Source organism: Chenopodium album, chromosome 1 (assembly GCF_948465745.1).
Source record: "Chenopodium album chromosome 1, dcCheAlbu1.1, whole genome shotgun sequence".
Taxonomy (NCBI): domain Eukaryota; kingdom Viridiplantae; phylum Streptophyta; class Magnoliopsida; order Caryophyllales; family Amaranthaceae; genus Chenopodium; species Chenopodium album.
In genome coordinates this window covers 31,744,160-31,765,238 of record NC_137834.1, presented here as the reverse complement: position 1 = coordinate 31,765,238, position 21,079 = coordinate 31,744,160, and the positions used below count along the sequence as shown (strand labels likewise).

At 36.8% G+C, this 21,079-nt stretch overlaps 2 long non-coding RNA genes across 2 annotated transcripts; both read right to left on the bottom strand.

Moving 5' to 3' along the window:
* Positions 1-7,601: 7,601 nt before the first annotated feature.
* Positions 7,602-8,608, bottom strand: LOC145580007 (uncharacterized). Its single transcript, XR_014099259.1, has 4 exons — positions 8,509-8,608; positions 8,137-8,206; positions 7,951-8,049; positions 7,602-7,847 (listed from the first exon to the last, which is right to left on the bottom strand). It is a non-coding gene; the product is annotated as an uncharacterized LOC145580007 (long non-coding RNA).
* A 219-nt stretch (positions 8,609-8,827) lies between these two features.
* LOC145579946 (uncharacterized) lies at positions 8,828-10,780 on the bottom strand. Its single transcript, XR_014099251.1, has 4 exons — positions 10,359-10,780; positions 9,197-9,250; positions 9,028-9,101; positions 8,828-8,890 (listed from the first exon to the last, which is right to left on the bottom strand). It is a non-coding gene; the product is annotated as an uncharacterized LOC145579946 (long non-coding RNA).
* Between the last annotated feature and the right edge of the window lie 10,299 nt (positions 10,781-21,079).

Genomic DNA, 21,079 nt, shown 5'->3' with positions numbered 1-21,079 from the left:
CCCTGCAAAAAGAAATCAAGTCCGATGCAAAGAAAATAGTAATATAAAAAATGTAGAAATAAAGAGGAAAAGCAACCTCCTAAACGGTTTCGTCGCGACGATAGTGAGCCACGTTCCTCATTCGCACTAGCTGGCTCCGAAAGGCGTCTATACACCTCGCCATCGCCGTAACCACCTCGCGCGAGAACTGTCCGAGAAATAAAGTCAGTAACAATACAAAATATATATAAACAAAAAGCAAGTAAATAAATCACCCGAGTCTTGTGAGGAGGGATAGATCGCTCAACGAAACGATGATCCTCAAGAGCCAGAGGGATCATCTCTTCAATAGGCCCGTATATCCCCTAATAGTGGATGGACATACGAGGGGGAACAAACATAGTAGGTTCGGTCTTGCAAAAAATAAACCAAAGTGAATAAAATACCACTTGGGGGTTACTTAGCAAAAAGATAAGAAGACAAAAATCATACCGCCTCCTCCTTAGACAAAAAAGGGGTCGGAGCTAACAAGGGCAGCATATCCTCCTCGTAGCATCGCCCTGAGCTAGCATAAGATCGCCAAGGGGTACCAGCAGGCGACCTCTTCGATAAGTTGAGCAGCATCGCTTCAAGGAACATGTGGCAAGGCGGAGGATCAGAGACGACGAAAATCTCTGAGGAGTGCTGAATAGCAACTCTTTCTCCTAGGTACACCGCCGCCTCATACGTCCCTTGAAAGTAGCGACTCTCAGCAATGTATTGCGCGGCCAGCGCAGGAATAACAAGACCGCCCCATGGCCGGTATAACACATCAGGCTCTTGCAAAGAATGTCTATAAGATAAAGCTCTACCAAAAGCAATACAAATATTTCAACTATGCAAAATAAACATACCGAGAGGATCAGCTCTTGAATCTGGCAGTAGTCACCTGGTTACTGAAGCGACCTCCCCAACATGCGCCTACAGAGAGCTCGCGTGGAGAGGGTCTCGCTGGCGCAAGCGAAGGAAAGTACTCGTAGAACCAGATCTACAAAGATAAAAAGATATCAGCAAGTGCTAATAAGAGTGTTAGAGCTAACTTTTAAGAGATAAAGTGTACCTCTACGACTCTCCAGAAGCTAGAGAGAGCGATGTCTTTTATGTAAGACCGATGTCGACAAGAGTCTCTCAATCCTCGTAGAAAGTCATCATGGGCCAAGTTGGCCCAATCGTAAGTCACGATCAGCTGAAGATCGCGAAGAGCAGGAAGGTAGTAAAGCAGCACCCGACTACCCTTGTCACGAGAAAAGGTCCCTAACGGCAGTGCAGTCGAGCGGAACTCCAGTCCTGAGATGGGACTGAAGTCGGATGGGGTGATAGTCATCTCACCCCAAGGAAAGTGAAAAGTGTTGGTGGTGTCCTAGAAGAACTCCACCAAAGCGCAAACCACGTGGTAGCCCGCGTCAAATGAGTACATGACCTGCATAGCCCGGAATAGGGTAATCAGCACACAAGACTCCCAAAGAAGTCGCAGCCCCTCATCGCCGCTGAAATACTTGTTGTACAGCTTGCCTAGGGTGTCGTTGCCCAAGCCATGGCTGCGCGTCCTACCACTAGCAATCCAACGACGCACCCTCTTAGAAATGTGGTGCTCGGGGGCAAAGAACAACGTCTGCTCGTCCCACTCAGGAAAGGGACTTAGAGAAATGGACGGATCGACGTCCTTCTGAATGGGCTCGTGCTCCCGTCGTGTGTCTCGGGACCGAGAACCGGATCCTTGATTTTTAGCCATACTACATTGTGAAAAATAGACAAAAATTAAGGTTCTATAATATCTAAGGTTCTCCTAGCCACATGATACTATGTTCGCAAAAAAAAAAAAAAAAAAAAAAAAAAACAGAGAACGTAGTACTAAAACAGAGCACAATTACAAATCAAGCATTTATGTCATTTTTCAGTAACCAAACAATTTCTTGCAAGAATATGATAATTATTGTGACAAATTGAACAAGAATTGATAGCAAAAACATCAAGAATGAGTCACATTGTTCTCACGACCTTAAGAGGTTCAACAATGGTGAATCACTCGTTTCTTCACCAAATTGATTCAAACAAGTCTTAAAATACTCCCAAGGCAATATACAAACATAATCAAACAATTTCATGGGATAAAATTTGACAAACAAAGAAAATTGAGCAATATAAGTTTTGAATTTTCAAGAAATTTATGAATAAAAATGGATGAAATTCAGCAAAATTCAAGTGAGTTTGCAAATAAAATACATAAATCAGCAAACTAGATGAACAAAGATTTGATTTGCAACAATTTTGAGCGAATTTGGTTGAGAAACGAGAAAGAACGGACAATTCAAAGTTTTCGTGGCGAAACTCGAATGAATGAAAGCAGTAGCAGCGAAATGAGGTAGAAATGGGATTTATGTGGAAATCCCGACAACAGCATCGCTCGACAGCTCTGTCGCCGAGCGACAAAGTGTAGCGCTAAGTGAAAGGGAGAAATCGCGGCGCCAGCAACGTTGCAGCGGCGACAAAACGCGAAGCCTCTCAGAACGATTATTTAGACCTAATGCAACAATTTTTGGGTTCCTTGGTACGCTAGTTAGCCCCTCTAGGAAATTTGACATGATTTAGTAATCGGCTCGGTTACAATCGCATTAAGTGATCGACATGATAGATGATCGTCTCACTTAGCTTAAAGCGCCTAAACATTGGCTCACCGCAAAGGCACCGACATAATAGTTCATAAACAGCAAAGGCACCGACATAATGGTTCACAATTCAAAAGCACCGACATACTGGTTCACAAGCAGCGAAAGCGCCGACGCATTGGCATAGCAAAATCAAATTCAAGCGTACTTTAAAGGATCGACAAGTGTTGGTCTTCGGTGATACTCTTTAGAGTGTTATCGGAACAAATGAGGATAGCTTCAGGATAAGCAATATTCGATCATAATCCCTGGCTTGCAGAAGATGGTCTCAAAGCGCTAGAAGATCGTTTCAGGAAAAGCAATCTTCGATTGTATTCTCTGGCTTGCAGAAGTCTATCACAGCAGAATTGGAGGCAGTTATAGGCGTAGCAGTCTTCAGGCATTATCCCCTAGCTTGAAGAAGATTGTCAAAGCTCCATTGTTAAGAGATGAGTGAACATCAAAACAACAAGATAGCGTTCCCTAGCTTGTGGAAGGTTATCACAACGGCAAATGCAACAAATCAGTTACCCCCGAAGACGTGTGCTTTATGGTGCAAGATAAACGTTTCTTAACTCTGTTATCTGTTTAACTAACACTAGTATGCAGTTATCGGCGTTACAAGAATGATTTAGGATCGCAGAACGTTCGGAATCATTCTCCGTCCCTATCGATACTCTGACTTTTGTTTTTAAAACTCGTGTTTCTCCAAACTCAGTCAAAGTGGGGGCTTCTATAGATACCCAAATGTGTCTCCCCAAAATAAACCTAGCGGAATGAAGTGAAAGTGTGGAAAGTCTAGTGTTGCGGTTAGTTTTAATTTCTTTTCTTTCCTTATGTTTTAAAAACCTATTTTATGAAAATAGCCAATTCAGTTTAGTTTGGTCCATGGAAAGGGTCCAATAATGATGTAGTTGGATCGTGTTTGAAAAGAGCTTTCCTACGATATATTATAAGCCCAATTTCGAGGAATAATGAGGAAGTTACGGCCAAATTACTAAACTTGCCCGGTTTGATCTTTATATGCGGCCCACTGATCTTGAGGAGGGCCTATTATGATTTATCATTCCTAATGCAATTAGGATTGATAATAGTCTTCTAGAATCTTCTAGAAGGTTCTTGTGAATCCTAATGTAATTAGTATTGATAATTGAGTTTTAAGAGTTTTATTTCTAATAAAAGAAGTGTTTTAAAGGAAATTACAGTTTTACCCCACGAACGCTTAATTTTATTAAAATTATGAAAACGTATGAAAAAACTGCCTGCAGCGCCGCACCACAGGTTGTCGCCTAGCGACAGGCTTGTCGTTGCAGCGACACGTCTGTCGCTCGGCGACAGAGGCATGCGTGGCGACAGCGTCGTGTTTTATTCTTCTCGAAACTTTGATTTTTTTTTTTTATCATATTCCAGCTAATTTTCGTTATAAATATTCTCCTTAAACCTCCGTTTTTAATCACCAATTCTCATCAAGAATTTCTTGATTTAATCTCTCTCTCTCTCTCTCTCTCTTTCTAAACCTACTCTTTTACAAACACAATTCCGCATTCACAAGATCTTGATACACCTAGCCAAGTTCGAAGTAGCCTTTGCCCTAGACTTGAAAGGTTTGATATTTTCGAGAGTTTGGTCCCAAATTTAGTCTTAAGTTTCTTAAATCTTTATTTCAATTATTTAATTTAATTCTTTAATTTTATATTTTCCTTGAAGTTACTAACGTGTGTATTTTGTTATTAGAAAGAGATACGAGACATCCAAGTAAGTGCTTTAATTGTTTGATTGATATTTTGATATAGAAATCATACTTAGATTGTTATTTTGATTCCTAGTATCATGTTTGGATGTTTTATAGCTTTTCTTAGTATGATGTTTAGGCTGACAACAATAAGTTCCTTATATCAATTATGATTTCTATGATGCTTCCTATTTTCTTTCCTAATATTTATGTTAGTATCATGTTAGGAAAAAAGCTTTGATTTTTAATGTTTAGTGACATGCTACGGTTTGTTATTAATCTTGTTAGTATTATGCCTAGGATCTTGCTATTATTATGCTTTAACATGATTATTATTATGATGATTATTATGTTGCTTGATTATATTATTTATTGTTATTGCTTGATCACGCCTTTTATGCATGTTTAAAGGGAACTTGTACTTGTAATCACGCTTAATAAGATAATTAATAATCTTTTTTAGGGTTATTTTGATTATAATTCAAGTGATCGCTAATAATAGTTTTATTTGTGCATTAATGTTCAACCAACATAGATTAAAAAGGTTTAGGGTAAACCTATTGATTGCATGTTAGTCAGAAAGCGCACATGAATACGAGAACAATAAAGTAGAGGCCTATTATTAGGGCAGGTTCATTCTCATTTAGGTTGGATTTGTACCTCCATCCCCGAACTTCCAGTCTTGGTTCCAAACCTATTGGAGTTAACGATCTCTTGGATCGTTAAGGGGTGTAACCTTGACCCTGTGAATGGTTTACAAGTTCCTAAAACTTGTTGGCAACTCTTTTGCTATAGCTTCCTTCCCTTTGGATGCCACCATGCTTAAATATATGATCATAGTGGGGTTCAAGTTTGGGGTAATGCTTAAAATATTCCCTACACCTAGCTTAAAGTATTTATTCCTGTTTCCATTGATCATCTTCTTTAACGTGTTATTATTTTGATTTTCTAATTAGCATTGTCATTGACATGATTCTACCGCCTTAAAGTTTTACTTGTTATGTCTATCATCTTTGTCAACATAGTATTACACATACTTAATTTACATTTCCGTTATTTGGCCTATTTATTGTTCTTAATTGATTATTAGTAATTCTCGTGACGAAACATGTGGTTACATCTTGATTTACGAATCAATGTCATATGCAATATCGAAATCTTTTTACGCATCGTTTACAATTCACATTTTCAATATATTTATGACTTAATGCAAAAATCCGACATGAGTGTTTAGAGTAATGACGAACATGTTACTCGACGCCGAAATTAAGCATAATGATTTCAATATTATGTATGAAAACATCATATAACTTGATGCCATGAAGATGATGACGTAATCAAAGATCATGATGACATGTGTGAAGACGAAACTTCAATGTCATGGTTATGACAACCAAGGTTCAACGCTAACAAACTGTAGTGACATTGACAAGGGATGGAAACATCAAATGATCATGATCAAAGACCATTATGACACAAAAGTAAACTCTAACCCACTTAAATACATTTGATTTGATCATCTTGTACGTTCTTTATAATTATATCTTTATGTTTTCTACACATATATGATGTATGTATTCTTAGAAATAGCGATTATTGTAACAAAATATTTTAAATGCTTACGATAAGTCACTAACTAAGTCATCAAAAGAATATCCATTGCTTTATCCAATATTTTGTAGAATGCAATGAACGACGGTGTCAAAGGAAAAAAGGTCATGACCAAAGCTCCAAACAACGGTTACTGATAACAAAGGCGTCAGTTACACTGACATCCCCAAAAGGGATGAGGAAAACTACTGCTCAAAAGAACATCGTAGCAAACGAATTCCGGGAAAATAAACCCTAGCATCAGACGCCAAACACCTAGTACCTGAACTACCTATTTAATCCTCAATGTTAAGCGTCAGACATCAGGGTGCAAGAGGTATTGGCTTACAACGATGGCAATACAACGATAGTATAACTTTTGTAAAGTTATTCTTCAAAAGTACACCAAAAGTATTGGTCGTAACAATTGATCATATTGACAAAAGAAACACCATAAAGCTCGCAAGTCCTAAAGTACATATAGTGTCTTAAGTCTAAAAAGTGTCATAAGCATGTAGAGTATCGTTAGTGTCGATAAAAATCGTTTTAGAAAACATTCTTTTATTCATTTGCATGTCTTAAATATTTTATCTATGAAACGTTTTATTTTTCATTCTCTAATTTAATTTGGTTTTGTCATGCATTAGTAACATAGACACATAATGCCCCATGTTGACAACCCCGTAACTACATTAGAGTTTATCCTCCGATACAAAGTCATGCAATTATTATATTTGCTTACAAGTCTTTTTTCTCAACAATGTTACAAATGTTTTCGCATATGATAAAAATTTTATGCTTTACAAAGAGATCAAATGTAATCTCCGTACAAAGAAAACGTTTGAAATGTTAGTGGCCTTGACGCTTGAATTTATTATGACGAAAGTACCACTTGGTTGTGACACCAACACTAGTAGAAAAAGGCTTATTTGCGTCACTCATTTATAGTGTATTTGCGTCGCTTCTATGAGCGACGCAACTGCTCGCGACGCAAATGACTTTTGAGTCATTTGCGTCGCTCCTTTATAAATAAGCGACGCAAATGACTTTTCTGATAAACTTATTTTTTGTCATTTGCGTCACTCTTTTATAAAGGAGCGACGCAAATGACTTTTCTGATTAACTTATTTTTTGTTATTTGCGTCGCTCCTTTATAAAAGAGCGACGCAAATGACTTTTCTGATAAACTTATTTTTAATCATTTGCGTCGCTCCTTTATAAACAAGCGACGCAAATGACTCTTCAGATAAACTTTTTTTGTTATTTGCGTCGCTCCTTTATAAACAAGCGACGCAAATGACTCTTCCAATTAACTTATTTTTTGTTATTTGCGTCACTTGTTTATATAGGAGTGACGCAAATGACTGAGTAGACAATACAAAACTGCTGTATTTGCGTCACTTGTTTGTTTAATGAGTGACGCAAATGAGGTGAATTTTTTTTTTTTTTAAATTATAATATAATAATTGACTTGTATATGTTTGTAGTACCTGTTTTCCTAGGTATAAAGTAATATGCTAACGCTAATATAATTGAAATTAAAATGCAATATTATTGAAAAATGCAAATGTAAATTTCGGCAGAGTCTCCTTTGTAATTTGGCCTACCCATAAAATTGGGAATGACGGCATTATATTAACAACCTGTCCAATAATTTACATCTCAATATCATAGACATTATACTCATCATCCCAACACCAATTAACCAAATTACTTCATTTCAAGCCTATAATCCAAAACAAGAGTCAAACATGCGCTAAGTGGTAAATCTAAAGTTCAACATTACATATAAAATACTCTGCCCAAATCTCTCGGATCTCATTTATCTCCTCCTCGGTGTACGGTGTAGTTCTTGAAAAATCCTATCAACACAACAAATATACAAGAGGAAAGTGTTAATTCAAGATTGTAGCTAACATCAAATTGTATTTATCAAACAAAAATGAAATATTTGACAATTCATACCTGAATAAGATCTTCACTGCTATGGTGATGTTCAAGTATTTCGTACATATAACACATGACGTAGTAGCCACACTCACGTCCACCCAATTGTTGAGGACACTACATGTAATATATTTGTAAGTTGAATTAAATTGATATACTTCAATTATTAAGAAACTAAAAGTTAGGGTAAGAAATTAAGGTAACCTGTCCCAAATGCCATGTCAATTTACTTCCCCTAGATTGTCCACTTAATGCCTTAAAACTTCGAAAAGCACTACACATTTGAAGAACAGTCCCAAATCGGGAAATAGTGAGCCATGATCTTCTTAGACCCAAAACAGTTCAAGTAGTTATCACCTAAATGAGATAGAACATTCAAGAACAGTCCCAAACCGGGGACTATTCAAGACTTACTCCTAATGAGTAAGCCCTGAACGGGTATCTAAGCCAATGATGCAAGTATTATTGCAATGCCAATCAATTATATCACAATTAAAAATCTCATACAATTCACAATCATTATACCAACCAGAACAAATAAGTTAATATTGCAAAGAATGGTTCAGATATATATACCACAAGTGAAGACAATCTCGTATGCGTACTACCGCCTTAATCGTTTGTCCACAACCAGAACCTCGAGCAACTTGTGGAATTCACTTCCGCATAATTAAGAATCTGCCATAAAAAATTACATATATTAAACCAACATAGTTGATTCAACTTAATCTACCATGTGACATAAAAGTTGTTATTCGGCATTGCTTATTAGCCAATCATGGTGTAAAACTTGAAGACCTGAAACGAGTGTTAAATGCTAGGTCCAACTTAATCTGCCATGTGAAATAAATGCTAGAGCAATAAGACATACCGAATCAATGTTATACATTGCCAATGTGACTCCAGGCCCTTTAAAGTCGTGTACATCATGATCCTTTCCAGTTTCCATCCTCTGGGACTGCATGATAATAAAATCCACTTATCAAGGATTATATTATATTCTGTAGACAGTGATTTACCTGTGCTGCTTTCCTACTGAGAATTGACTATAAAATGCAGACACAATTAAAGAGACCACAGGGTCTAAATTCATACCGAATAGCAATTTAAGCTTTCCAAGACCTGGGATGAGTGTATCAGTGGCTCGATATTGATCACCAAAAGCATGTCTGCCAATACAAAAGAAGCCAAAGGACATGAGTGACAGTGTTATGATTTAAAAGAGCATGACGGTAAGAACGATTTGAAAGGCAAATAAACATACCAGAAACAATCCTAGGAATGTTCTTACACAAGATTGGCTCACGGAAAACAGTCCCTACAAAAACTAGGGTTAATAATGCCTTCTTCAAAAACCAATCATATGCCAAACAAGAGCGGTTAAATAAGGAACCACATACGGAGTAATACATAAGCTGAGTTTGCCTACTGCCTTGCCAAGCACCAACTCACTAATAAATCAGTATCAGATTTGCCAGTTTTAAGAGAGGTAGCCAAAACAGAAAACTTTGATTGGAAAAACAGTCAAGGAAACTGGAAACTAGTTTTAAGATAACTCCATTAGCATTCAATGGACTAAATCCAACCAGCTTATCTTTTAAGATTCCTAATAATTAGATCGACTAAAATGGATGATGATACTCCAATATCACGTACCCAACGCCTTTTCCTCTTTTCACTCTATAGATCCTAGTCTTTTATAAAGTAATGGTGAAAATATAAAGCTAACCATTTTTCCACGCTTAGAGCCACTGTTTTATCAACCCAACATAGCACACTTTTCACAAGCATCAGTTCTGAAACTAAAATTTGTGGCATACTTGGTAGTAATAAAACTCTGCCCCTTCAAATACCCACCAGTTAAAATAATTAAACCCATAATTAACAACCAAGTTTTGATTAATTTTCCTACACTACTATCACATGCAACATCTACATGCATGATTATTTCTAGTATTCTGTAAATTGAATTTTGTAACTGAAAATTATTTCACTTGTTTGGGTGTTTAACAGGCTATATGCTCAAATTGCAGTAACGGAGTTATAGTAATTAAATTATCCTACCATATGTAAAGACGGCGAAAGCGGAATTCTGGTTACACCCATCCATAATTATTCCAAGAAAGTTCTCTTGGGCAATTTATCAGTCAATTTAAGTACATACATTTCCAATTTTCAATGCAATTAGCCAAGAATTATTATGTGTATTCCATTATCAGATGACCTAGTAATTGTGTTCTTAATTATTATTATGTGTATTATAATTATTATTATGACTGAAATTATAAAAATTCAATTAAATCTGCCATATAATTTCTAATTAGTGAACTAACACTAAACTTGAAATTAAACTAAGTCATTGTTCAAGTTAAATGCTACATTCTATCTACCATCAAAAGATTGAACATAAATAGAAGCAATCTTACCATAGGTGAACTTGATTTAAAAAATTCAACAATGTCGAGCCGAAATCGATTTTCGGGGGCAAAATTAAGCGATTTTTCCACTCGAAAATCAAAAATTCAACATTGCTGTAATTTGCTTGAACTTCCTCGGGTTTTTGGGGGCGAAAATTCAGCGATTTTTCCACTCGAAAATTTCAGTTATTGCTCGAATTTTTTCAGCAGGATTTTTAATTGAATTTTTTGGGGTTTCTAGGGTTCAAATTCGTATGGAATTGAGTACATTTTTTGCTCGAAATGGGGGATTTTTGGTCGAAAATAATCAATTTTTCTGGGGTTTAAGGATTCGAATTAATTAGGGTTTTTGGTCTAAATTTTTGCTCGAAATTGCTCGGATTTGCTGCCGATTATGGGTGTTGAACTTGATTGCGATTTTGGATGTTGAATTTGCTGGGGAATTGCAGTTTTTTGGGCGAATTTGTTGGATTGAAGGGTCGATTTTGGATGTTGAATTTGTTGCAACTCTGTTTTTTTCTTTATGTTTAGTGAATTAGTGAAAGGTAGGCGTGAAAAGCTAAGGTCAAAAAGAATAACCTAAAGTGCAACAGAGTTATTTGCGTAACTTTATAATAAAAATGCGACGCAAATAACAAAATCTGAAATGCTGAAAATTTGTTATTTGCGTCGCTCATTTATTAAAGGAGTGACGCAATAAATAGAAGCGACGCAAATGATAGAAAGCTAACATACACTTGTTTTTTGCGTCGCTTCTTTAATAACAAGCGACGCAAATAACTTTAAAGGAGGGTAAAAATACACATTTGCTTCGTTCTTTAGAATGAGTGACGCAAATATGGCGACGCAAATGAGCTTTTTTCTACTAGTGCAAGTGTGAGCACTAAATACATTTAATGAACTTAGCATTGGACATCGCAAAAAAGTTCTCGGATTGGCTTTAACGCCATAAAATAAGTTAACACATCAAGAAATCATTTATCAATTGCATTCAAATTACATATATGGCCTCGTCGCCAGACACCATGTTGAAAAGTGTTTTTGTTGCCTAAATGGGCCAAGTTCGACAACATATGTCACAAAAAAGAGCTAACGTGTCATTGTTTATTTAATATTTTTGTTATCGTCATAATGACGACGATTCAATAGATCTACCCTCGAATTAAGCGACCATAAAGCAACATTACAATCATTAACAGTTTGGTTTAATCTAATATCTTTCATATTATTGAATTATTATATTTCCTCTAATGATATGTTCATGTAGGATCAAAAGTAAGTATATTTATTGTCTTTCTATAGTCATTATACATATTTAAACTATTTCTATCATCTAGTTGTCAAAGTACTCAATCTATGTATATTTGAGATTTGGCATTATCGCAAGTGTACACAGACATTGTCACTTTCTTCAATGGTCTTAGCACCCAAATCACCTGTTTTAGCCTTGTCTCCAGTTTATTATTTGTTGACAATCTATGACTAATGTCGTGACCATTGTCACAACCAACGTTCAACATCGACAAAGTCCTTCCGACGTCGACGACATTAAAGCCGTCCGTCGGCGATCAACTTTCGTCCGTCGACGATATTAGCTTCCGTCCGTCGAAGATATCAGCTTCCTTCCGCCGATAACATCATTTTCTGTCTGTTGAAAACACCGCCTTCCGTACGTCGACGACACCGCCTTCCATTCATTGACAACATCAACTTCCTTTCATCGACGACCATCTTTCATTCGTCATTGACACCTGCTTCCTTCCGTGCGTTGACAACCATCTTCCGTCCCTCATTGGCGACACTTGTTTCCAAAGTTGATACTAGATTTTGACGTCGACGAACAACGTCCAAAGAATTCATCGACATTGACATGATAGCAACTTAAGGTTGCATATGAAAAAAGTGCACCATTAGAAAAAGACAATGACAAAGGCATGCAACGACATTAACATTGATGTGGATGTAAAGTCAAAACTAAGTATAATTTTCCTAGTTTTTTTTGTGCTCCAACTTAGAAAATGGGGCTATTGTTAAGGGTCATTTGTACGACCATTGACCAACGTTGACAATCAAGACGAAGATAAACAAGAGCAAGTCAAGGTTGTTGCAAGCGTTTCTACAATCAAGGAAGGATTATCACTTAACAAAAATAAGTTAATTAGAGGTTGTTGGATGTACATACTCCCTAAAGCAGTCCAAGTTTGTCAAAGGACCAAGTAAAAGGGTGATTAACCACTTCCTAAATTCAAGGAGTCATGATCATATCTTTATCTTCCTCCAACCGCTTGCTTGAGGCTCTATCAATAGAAGCACTTCCTCTCACAAAGACTAGGCCATCTCCACGTATAATACTTCTACTATGCAATCCCATTTCCTCATTTACAATCCCACGAATACCATACAATTGATACCTACACATCTAATCCTTAATATCTCCATCCACATAGGAATATCACTACAACTTCCACTGACATCCTACGTATTTAACCTCCTCTTAAATACACTACATGTTACCCCTTAATTCCCATGCAATGTGACCAACATCCATCCACATGGACTTTCCACCAGAAGTATCATTTCCCAACTACTATATTCTAATCCTAACACCACTCATCCAAAAGACCACTACTATAATGTATTTCTGCAATATTACTAATCTACTGCGCTAGATACCTTCCTGGCCATACTATATAGCTATGACCAAGCTCGTTATATTTATTTCTATGCATGCTCTATTGATATCGATTATCATAGATATATTGTACTTGTAAACATTGGCTTTATGCCCGTATTATAGTGGATTGATGGACTCATTGCCACCCGTGGTTTTTACCCACCTTCATTGGGGTTTTCCGCGTCATCATATCGTGCCTCCTCCCTCTCCCTTTATTTTTCTGTCATTTTTTTTTGCATTCCATACCCCCTATTTTAATTTGTTGATATGTAGCCCGTAGCCCAAATCAAATCCTACTTGACGAAATTTAGTATAAACAATTCGTATAAACCCCTTGTTGATAAAGTTACATCTAAGAAATGTTATTGGGTTCTTAATTAGGAAATTCTTGGGCTGCATGAAAGTTGTTGATGATATTGGGGGTTGAAAGGAGTGTAACTTGGTGAAAAAGGAGTATCAAGAAAGTTTATTAGTCGCTTATACTTTATATGCCTAGAGTTCTCTTGAAAAGGGTGATTTGTAATAACTTGGCTTCCCCAAAAAGTCTTTTTTATTACATGGTTAACTTTGAGGAATAGATAGGTGACTAAAGATAAGATGACGATCTAGAATATGTAATGTGATTTGAGGTGTTTTTTTGTGTGCTCATGAAGCTGAATTTGTTCAACATTTTTTCTTTAAATGTTCTTACCCTTTATAAATTTTAGAGAAGATTCGGGTGCTGCTGAAATATAATAGAATTGTTCAGAATTTTGATGCAGAAGTTAGATGGGTGCTTCAGAATGTCAGGAAGGCTAGACCAAGAAGAAGATTGTTGAACTTGTAGTTTGTTAAAACATTGCATAGCATTTGGTTACAGAGGACTCTGATTTTCATTGGAAGTTGTAAATCTGCAGACAGTGTTGTTAGGGATTTTATTTGTAATGTTTGTTTGTAAATAATCTATTAGTAACATTCGTTTACTTTTTATGTAATCTTTTCTTTACCTCTTGTTGTGTTGTCTGGTGTAGGGAGCACCCTTCCTAAAAGATGGCTTTCTTGATCCTGAGTCTAGTTTGTTGCTTCTTGTTCTAAAAAATGAACCCTTCCTAGTATGTGACACTTTTGTCCCTCAAATAGGTGTGGTGGGTGTTTGACCTTTGTGATCTTGTGGTGTTTTGGTGGTTGCAGCTTAACTCTTTATAAGTTATAACTTTCTCCTTTTAGTAATTAAATCTCTATTAATCAAAATTTACAAAATATAATTATAACATCTAGGAAAGATTAGTCTCAACAAAACAACTATGACTTTGGTGTAGTGTGCAACACCACCTATAACTTGACCTGGCAAATGGGACATTTGGGTCGGGTATGGGTTGGGTCAAGTTCGGGTCAAAAAGTCATTTGGTCAAGTTCGGGTCAGGTCGGTCATTTCGAGTTTCGGGTTGATTTTGGGTCAACTGATAATCAGGTCGAGTCAGGTTTCGGGTCGAGTTCGGGTCAAGTCAAATTTGGGCCGGGTCAGTTCGAGTTGGGTCAATTTTCGGGTCGATTCAGTTAGGGTCGGGTCAATCTTCAGGTCCAATTTTCCGGTCAACTTTGGGTCAGGTCATATTCGGGTCGATGCATTGGGTTAAATTCAACTCTATACATATTTATATATTTTTTGAAGAGAAACTCACTATTTTTATTAAGGCTACTTTTTTCTTGGAATACAATTATTGTTTGAATTTAGATTATTTTGCAATTTCATATGGTAATGAACAATCGCACATTATGTTATGTACGCATTATTATTGTAGACTTGTGAGAATTGTAACTTTCATTTCGAGGTTTAGTTAATTTTTTAATCTTATGGACAAACTCCGTAGAATAGTCGTAAAATTTCAATTTTTTTTACGAGTTTTTAATAACTTATAGAGATAAAAGGCCGAAAAAATCGAGAAAAGTAATGGTAAAAAATATGTAAATTACTTACACTGTTACACATTACAATTTAATTAAAATAATTAAGTCAGTTTGATTGCGGTTTTTTTGTATTTCGGTTTGCTCAGGTCAAGTCTTTAAGGTATAAGATAATTTTTGTTTGGGTCACTTTGGGTTTCAAGTCTATTTGGGTCAATTAATTCAAGTTAAAGGTTGGGTTATTTTGGGTATTGGGTCAATTTCAGGTCTCGGATCACTTCGAGTCAGGTCATTTTGGGTCTCGGGTCAACTTCGGGTCGGGTCATCTCGGGTCAGGTCATTTCGGGTTTCGGGTTAAGGTCGGGTCAATTCCACATCGGGTTGGGTATGGTTCAGGTTGGGTTGATTCAGGGTTTGGGTCAATTTCGGGTCACTGTTTTTGGGTCGATTTCAAGTCATGGGTCGGGTCATTCGGATCGGGTCATCGGGTCTGGGTCAGGATTGCCAAGTCTACCTATAACGAATAGTTAAAATAACACCAACTTTTATAAATGATATCAACCCTATAAATAAGCGTATTTGGTGACATTTGGCCTTATATGACACACGTTCCACCCATTACCTAAGTTGGTGATTTTCTTGCTACAAGTAGGTGGTGCTACTCACTCAGTGCACTGAAGCCATAATTTGTGTTATTGAGGCCAAATTAGCTTAACATCTAGTATCACAGCTAATATATACATATGATACATACTAGCTACTGCGAGTATTAATTTTGCCAAACTTGCTAAAAATGTGAATCTTAATTAAATTATTGTCTTTTTTGCCGAGCATAAGCATCGAAAAAAATGATGAAAAACTTGTAAAACCTACCACAATTGTTAATGAACTTGAGATATTATCACTCATTATGACAATCATAATCAAAATGGTTAAGAATAATTATACAACATCAACTATATGTTTTTGTTCCATAAAAAAAATGGATATTTTAAATTGGTGCTTGCGACATGTGGGCTTTAATTCTAATTCATATCCTGTGGGATTTAAAAATGCTAGCACATTTAAATATAGGCCAATACCTGTAAGGAGGAACTCCATTCTTACATAATTTTTACAAACAAAAACCCAACATTATACGAAGTCAAAATACAAGAAGCTACTTTCTTCTAATCCCTAATCTAGCGTGACACAATTTTTTTATTTTTTTATTTTTTTTTTAATTTTTTTTATGGTGTTTCACCCGGTTTACCCTATGGACTAATTAGGATATGGAGATCAATTATGGGTGTATAGGTTCCAGTTTCCTCCCAATTGTTGTTGCGGGGGATCGAACACGGGTCCTCCCTACCAATTGTAGTCCCAATCACCACTACACCAACAATCAATTGGTATCTAGCATGACACAAGTTGATTGTTGAGGAATGAATGTTCTATTGTATGCATGTGCCTATTAACCTGTACTCTATTCACGTCACCTAATAAAAATAATATTTATTAAAAAATAATTTTATTTCAGTAAAATAATAAGTTCAGTTTAGTAAAAATCAGTAACTGTAGACACCTAAAAATCCCAAAAACAAAACCCGATGATGAACAACCTTTCACTTCCATTATTGTTCATGTTGAGTATTTAATCTTTGAAGTGTTTAAATCCATGTTTGCATTCAATACATTTCATAAACCAATCCATTTCCTAGCTCATTTCCCTACACCATAACTTGTTTTCCACTTTTCGTGTCTACATCGCAAAACCGAGAGAAACTGATTTTTTTTGTCATAAAATTTTGATCTAATATTATTTGGTTGGATAGGCCTTTAAATAAGCTTTCCAAAAATATATCATAAGCCCAATTTTGATTTAAAACGAAGAAGATATGGCCCAAACACTAAACTCGGCCCAAAACCGACACCCTTCTACTAAAATGGCCATATCTTAAAATATACAAATTATTTTTACCTGATTCCAATTGAGTTGGAGAGTATAACTTGATAAGATTTCCAATGATATATTATATTCCTTATTCCGAGTTACGAATCAAATGTTATCATGGTTTTAAAGACGCCTACAACTTGGCGACTCCATTGGGGAGGATTCTTGATTATTTATCGATTTAAGCGATCGGTATTTAATTATGATGAGTGTATGAGACTTGAAAGATTCTTTAAAAGTATTCTTGTGATTAATTTGGCATTTTTTCATATGCATAGACGTTTTAACGTCGTATCTCAGGCCTGTCCCGTAGGAAAAATTGAATAACGTAGTCGTGAACGAAGAAAACGGAGGCACCGGTTAGATTTCTTGACTGTCGCGCCATGACAGAGCTTGCCGTGTCACGACTCTAGGAACCGTCACGTGGTGTTTTGAACTTTGACATGGAAGATTCTGCCATGTCACGGCATTCTTGAAATCCTTCTAGTGGCTTTATTTTTCTTCTCACAGTCAGCTTCCTTCGATTTGTCTGAAAAAACGTGTGTGTTCTACATACGTCTTAGCCCCGGGGGATTTAAGCTCTATTAACCGAAAAACTCTCATGGAAATAAGGATTCATCCAAGTTTTTAAATACACCAAAACCATGGAGTCGAGTTCGATTTCATCACGAACTTGAGGAGCCGCCCGTTGGCATAGACCCTCAAGGGAGGCTGCCTCGCTAACGCGTCCAAACTCTTAACCATGGTACCCTTTTGACATGAAATAAAACCTGACCATTGTTAAACATAGAACTGGACCTTCGGTTGCGAACTATTCTTTGCATCATTGTGCCTACGTGTCCTATTTATATATATTTGGCTGTTTTGATCCTAACCTTAACGATCTTTCTTTGTCTATGGTGGATTATTTTATGACTACTAACAATTGCCAATAGACCGTTCTCACCTAGTAAATAACATAAACATTAAAATTGGACAAAATTAATCAAGTTAGTTTGTCTTTTGGTCTTCCATGCTAATTTGGTCCGCGTGTCAGTCATTTTGGTTACTATTCACATGTCTAGCCATACGATCATACCACGATTTTTATAACATCACTTAATTACTCACGAGTCAAGTATAGTCCACAAACTTTCTTTATGTTCCGACTCGAGTCGTGCACCATGTCGTTTTCTATCGTATTCTAGGTCCATGCACCCTTTTTTTTGTCATAATAAAAAAAAATGAGTGGAGTTTTTCTCACATGTTTTCAAATGTCTATTTTTTTCCTTCCTTTCCTATCTTGAGCTATGAGTAAAACAATTAAGTGAATTGTTTTATTTCACAATACTTAGTCAAGGAGCAAGGGTATATTAATACGTTTCGAGTGATTATCGCAACAATCTCTTCAATCTAAGGGGCGTTCAAAGAGAACTTCGCTATCTCCTGTTTACTTTCAACCAATGGCTTCTAAGGAGGATATTAAGAACATTAAAAGGTCCATCAAGAGATTATCTACCATGATGCAAGAGCTCACTACCAGAGTTAACACAGTAGAGCAAAAACATCAAAACAATGTCACTGTGGCTGCAATGGACAAGATTAAAGAGCAAATGATTAAGATCTCTGAACAATTAACCTATGTGGAACAACCTCCCACTGCTTTAAATGTGAAGGATAGGCTCCCTAAAAAGCTCTCCACTGCTGATATTCAAAATTTCAAGCCTACTTATAATACAATAATCCATTTGAAGGTATTCTATGCAACCATGTCTCGTAAGGGATTGGGCGTAACACTCTTCCCTACGGTGTTTACTCTCTCCTTAGAGCATGCTTGCTGATACGAAATAACCAACAAAACCCAAGAAAAAGGGAGGAGAAATCAAGTAACAACAAGTTCAAACCAACAAAATAAGGCAAACCTATCTCAAAAACACCAAGATAATGAAAATAGGGGTCTTAATCAAAGCCAACACAAAGTAAAGCTAGGATTAAGGTGTAACCACAAAGATTACAAGGTAGCAATCACAAAGAAAGTAAGATATTCACAAAAATTATGGTAGAGAGAGAAAGTCTCTTTAATTAAAAAAATCAAGCAAAGTTCAACATTAATTAAAATGCAAAAACGTCTTAAACCAACTTATATAGTTCGCACAAGCTGACAGAAAAACGGGAATAAGTTCAGCTGAACTAAGGGTAAGTTAGGTCGAACTTGTGGGTAAATTCGGCCGAACCTAGGGATGGTTCGGTCAAATGGTCCTGCTCTTGGTTCGGTCGAACCTTTGGAGTTTGACCACTGCTGCAAAACTGAAAAAATCGGGTTTGAAACTGCCAAAATGGTTCGGTCTTAATTCCCAGGTTCGGCCAAACCTCTTCAATTCTTCTTGTCTTCAAGTGTGATGATGGTTAGTCTTGAAAGGTGACCTCTTAGGAGCTTGGCCCGAATTCGTGTCACGACACGTTGCAAGTCTTCCCATTCTTCCACTAAGTTCCATGCACCCGCGTCACTTGCCAACAATGGTTTTATTCCCTAGATGTCAAGCGTACGGCGACTTGGTAAGATGTCACTGACAGTTTCATGAATCTTTACAAGTGTAACATTCAAGCTGAAACTTGTGAACGTGAACTCTCCATTCTCAAACAGAAAGAGAATTAAGGCTTCACCGCTTATCTGAACAGGTGGAGGGAAAAGACTTCACTCTTGGTAAATCCTCCCAAAGAAAGAGAGATGGTTCGTCTCTTTATTCAAAATCTGAATCACAAGTATAAGGAACATCTTAAATTTCTTACACTGAACACTTTTGAAGCTGTATACGACATTGGCATCAATATTGAGGAGAGAGTAACAATAATAACACTTGGAAAAACAAGAAGAACTACCATCCTTCTTCTTCGTCTTCTTAGCAAGAGAATACTACCAACAATATAAGCCAAGTTGATCTCAATGAAGTGTTAGCTCTTGATGCTCCATTTCCCAAGAAAAGGAGAACTTACACTCCTTTAGGAATGACTTATGATGCGGCCTTTGACCGCCTTTACGGTCAAGGCTTGATCACACCTATTAGGCCATTTCCAGAGCCAAAACCTGAAGAAAGGATCGGCAAATGGAATCCCAATTCCCATTGCAAGTACCATCAAGGAAGTGGCCACCACTGAGCAATGTTGGAATTTGAAGGACGTCATTCAAGACTTGGTGGATGCAAACAATCTTCCTATCCCTGCAAGCGGCAAGAAGTAATGAACACAAGTCGCATAGCAGATCCTTCGTGCAAGATTTCATGATTTCTTTTGTTTCTTTTTCTTCATCATTCATCTCCATTCCCCCATTCATGTCTAGCATAGGTTTTCCATTTCGAATTTATATATGTTTCATGTGTTTCGTTCACCTTTTCCATTAATAAAATGAGCATATTTCCTTTATATCTCAATCATAGTATTTTTCATTCACTAATTCAGAAAAAAAAAATCAATTAATTAACCATTCAATCGAATATCAATTTCTTCGTCAACCACTTTGAGCCTCGTCTAACGATTGACCTTACTATTTATTCAATCGACATTCACTTAACCCTGGGATGGGATGGTGTGAAATTTGTGTAACAGTCAGAAAGCAAGTTCAAATAAATAAAAAAAGAGATTAAAAAAAATGAGTAAAAAAAAAAAAACAATGTCTAAAGGCAAGTGTTCCAATGTCTTTGATATGAAGACATCTCAAATTGCGTCTCTCATCGAGTGCTTGGTACCATACCTGAGAAACATAAATGCTAAGTGATGCGTGCCATTTATGGCACTCTTAGGCTAGGTTTTCTTCTTATTTTTATGCTCGTCTTTAGTCTTTTATATCGTGTTTTTAGGTAATAATGCTTGAATTGCATGTTTGTGTGTTTGTTTAGAGAAATGCGTGCTTTCAATTGTTTTCTTATTATTTTATTCATTTCTCGGCTATTTCTCTTGTTTCTCCGTTTATTTGACTTTTTTAATTTGTAGGTGTGTCGAGTTCCCCAGGATTTCATAATAAAGGAGGGAGCTCAAGTGCATTCAAGGAATTCAACGGAGCCAAGTTTGGGAAGCCAAGTGTGCAAGTCAATCCAACCAAGGAAGCTTCGCAAGCAAAGATCAGCCGAGCACCAAAGCAGCCCAGCCTAAACCCGCGGGCGCGAGCCCTGCAGCCGTGGGCGCGGGGTTGCTGCAGCTAAAATCGACAAATTCGACCAAGAACTCTACGTGGGCAGGCCGCGGGCACCCTGCGGGCGCAACTTT